The sequence below is a fragment of the Trichechus manatus genome, unplaced genomic scaffold, assembly GCF_000243295.1.
Source record: "Trichechus manatus latirostris isolate Lorelei unplaced genomic scaffold, TriManLat1.0 scaffold00007, whole genome shotgun sequence".
In the NCBI taxonomy this organism is placed as follows: Eukaryota; Metazoa; Chordata; class Mammalia; order Sirenia; family Trichechidae; genus Trichechus; species Trichechus manatus.
Window position 1 is genome coordinate 1,680,092 of NW_004443943.1, and position 4,112 is coordinate 1,684,203.

The window sequence follows — 4,112 nt, forward strand, 5'->3', positions numbered from 1 at the left end:
ACACACGGGGTCCCCATGAGTTGAACTGACTTGACGACAACTAACAAAAATAACCTCATTAACTGGATTTTATGGTGTTTTCAGTCGCCTCATATGCTGGACAATGAATAAGGAAGACCAAAGAAAAACTGACACCTTTGAATTGTGGTATTGGCGAAGAATATTGAATATACCATGGACTGCCAAAAGAACGAACAAATCTGTCTTGGAAAAAGTACAACCAGAATGCTCCTTAGAAGCAAGAATGATGAGACTAGGTCTCGCATACTTTGGACATGTTATCAGGAGGGATCAGTCCCTGGAGAAGGACATCATGCTTGGTAAAGTAGAGGGTCAGTGAAAAAGAGGAAGACCCTCAATGAGATGGATTAACACAGTGGCTGCAACAGTGGGCTCAAGCATAACAATGACTGTGAGGCTGGCACAGGACCCGGCAGTGTTTCGTTCTGTTGTGCACAGGGTCGCTATGAGTCAGAACCAATTCAATGGCACCTAACAACAACAATAGTTTATACTGGAGCCTTGGTGGCGCAGTGGTGAAGAGCTCGGCCGCTAACCAAAAAGTCGGCAGTTCAAATCCACCAGCTGCTCTTTGGAAACCCCATGAGGCAGTTCTACTCTGTCCTATAGGGTCGCTGTGAGTTGGAATCGACCTGACAGCAACGGGTTTGGTTTGTTTTTTCAGAATTTATATTAGGGTTCAGTCTTCGTGTTGTACAGCCCTGTGGGTTTTGACAAACGCATGATGTCATGTACCCACCGTTAAACAGTATCATGCAGAATAGTTTCACTGCCCTAAAAATGCCCTGAGCTCCACCTATTCATCCCTCCCCCTGAGCCCTGTCAACCACTGATCTCTTTACTGTCTCTATAGTTTTGCTTTCTCCGTAATGTCACATGGTTGGAGTCATACAGGATGTAGAGATGGTTTTTCCTGCTCTTTTTTATTTCCTCCCCTGTAATATTCTTTTGGTGTGGACTGTTTTCTTGTGACTAGACAATTTGTGGCCAGAAAAACCCTGTTGGAGTGGAGATGCAGATGCCCCTGCACAGTCACGTTTCCTCATCAGGCTGAAAGAGAAAAGGAAACCACCTTTCTAACACCGGGTCCCCGTGTGTGTGCTATTTATGCTAAAAAGCGGCTGTCATGATTTTTTCAAACCAGACCTGCTTGTTGCACTTGACCACCAAAGGAGAGAGCCAGAAGGCAGAAAGCTGGCAGCAGTGTGAATGGGGGTGGAGGTGGGACAAGGAGAGAGAGTGGAACAAGAAATTGTGTCAGTAACACAGAGAGATCTGGTAAACCCTGCACAGCCAACAGGCAGGGCCACATTAAGACTTTTGTGGGCCTTAGGCACTTTTGCTTCCAGGGGTTTCTTCCTCCTTAAAAAAAAAAATGAAAAATTATTTTTTATGATTTTCTGGATTTAAAGATGAATTGAAAATAAAAAACAAAAAAACGAACAGTTGCCGCAAGTTGATTCCAATTCATAGTGACTCTATAGGACAGAGGAGAACTTCCCCATAGAGCTTCCAAGGCCGTAATCTTTACAGAAGTAGATGGCCACATCTTTCTCCCACAGAGCTGCTGGTGGGTTTGAACCGCCAACCTTTAGGTTAGCAGCCGGGATCTTAAAAGATGAATATACCAATAGTATTATATATAAGACCCCTGGGTAATGCAAACAGTTTCTGCTCATCTACTAATCAAAAGGTTGGTAGTTTGAACCCACCCAGTGGTGCCTCGGAAGAAAGGCCTGGCAATCTGCTTCTGTAAAGAGCACAGCCAAGAAAAACCTATAAAGCAGTGCTACTCTGTAACATATGGGTTCACCATGAGTCATGACAACAACAGGTATTTTTTTTTTGTTATATATTATATACATTATTATGTTGTACGTCAATATTATTATATTTTCTTTGCTCTGAAAGTTTATTTTTTCTTTTGATTTTAAAATAAATTTAAAACATTTTCATGAACCTCTAAAATTCTGTGGGCCTCAGGCACTGCGCCTAGTGTGCCTGATGGATAGGTTGGCCCTGCGAACGTGAAGCCAATTCTTTTCTTGGTGCAGTTTGGAGAAGCTGAATATTTATGGACTAAAGCAGTTTCCTGATGCCATCGAGTCAATTCCGACTCACAGTGGAATGGACTTGATGGTAACGAGTTTAGGGCCATTTCATTTACTTAAATGATACTACAAGTTACAGATGGGTTTGGTTCATAAAATGAGAGATTAATGTATGTACAAATCCATAAATCAAAATTCTGCCATTAACAATAGGCTAAAGTAATTTTTGAAACTTAATTTTTGAAACTTTGGTATTGGAACAAAAGCCATAGGTCTTATTAATACTGAGATGGTATGGCCTTGGGTCGGATCCTGCCTCCACTACTTACAAGCTTGGAAAAATAACCTTACTCTTCTGAGCCTTGGTTTCTTTCTCTATAAATGAGAGATGATGACAGCTATCTCATCAGGTTCCTGGCAGCATGAAATGAAGTGAAATTTAAAGCACTTAGTATAATGCCCAGGATATTGTAAATTTTCAATAAGTGTTAGCTATTATTTATTAATTGTATTATTGTTATTATTATCATAGCACAATTTAATTGTGTCGCTCACATACCAAAGTGGTCCCATTTCAGATAACCACACAAAGTTAAACCAGAGTAGCCAAACTAAACTCGTTGCTGTCGAGTCGATTCCGACTCATGGGGAGCCCACGTGTCACAGAGCAGGACCACCCCTAGCCGTCTGAGCCACTCAGGGACTCCGGCTGAGACCCAGCTGGTCATAATTTGCCCAGAATTCACATTTTTCTGCAGGATCTGCCAAAATACCAAGCTCTCTGCTGTACAACCCTATGCAGCACTCCACACTGCCTGCCCTTCAGAGCAAGATCAGATTATAAATGGTGTGAGACAAGTTGTGAATTGGTCTTTTATGAAGAACACAGCTCACAAGTCTAGTCTTCAGCCTAGTTCCCATTTTAAAGAATTCATTAATCAAAGTCACTTGCCTATCTGTTAAAAGAGCCCCAGGTTTCTGCCTTAGTGACTTTTATCATTGCGTTTGTGAGCCTAAATTTCTTTGAAGATCACGGGTTTGATAAACAATAAATAATAATTTTGAGAAGTAAAATTTTCTACGAACATCCCAAATCAAGTTCAAAGTTCCAAACTCTCTTTAAGTGGATGGAAGCATTGTGTTAAGAATGCAGCTGGCCATTTATTACTGTTTTGTATTAGCTAATTGGAAAACACCTAAATTATAACTCGTCACCCCCGCAGTTCAGGGTTGATTAAGCAGCCCATGACACTTCTTCCTTCGGAGACTGTCTTAGGAGTCACTATCATGGCTTGCCCATTGGCTTGAGTTAATTACTCGCATCTTCTCTAGTGATCAGCTCTCTGCACATGCTCTAAAAATATCTGACTATCTTTCACAAATTTTTTTTTTTTTTTTACATTTCACAATGGCCACACATACCCAGGAAAGTATAAGCAATCGTTTGGTTTGGTTCTTTCAAAGGAATAGATAAATCATCATGCTTCATGATGACAGAGGAAATGACAGTTTTTATCTTTTATTCAGGTAGCCTAAATTTACATGAGACCGCAAACAGTTCCTGACAGGATGTTATTGATTGCATTTACCCAATTTGGGGGAGGGGGCCGGAGGTTGAGACGGGTCTTCCTGCCACATCACAGGACATGCTCTTCCTTTCATTCCTGCCTATGAATCAAATCCCAGGCCTTCCGACTCTCCCATGAAGTTGTCGATTTTTAGAATAGAGATTTCAGGCCCCTTGACACATTTCCATTACTTATTCTTCTAATTCAGTCCCTTCCCCCTAAACCAAGTAGTAACAATATTCTATTGTTGGATGCCTTCTAGGATACTTGAAAGATAGCTCTAAGGAGCGATGTGAAGAGCAAATGAGTGGTTCAAAGGATTACCGCACCCGGCTGCTACCTGTATGGTTGGAAGTTTGAGGCGTCTCGAAAGAAAGACTTGGTGATTTGCTTCTGAAAAATCAGTCGTTGGAAACCCTATGGAACACAGTTCTGCTCTGACACATATAGGGTCACCATGAGTTGGAATCTA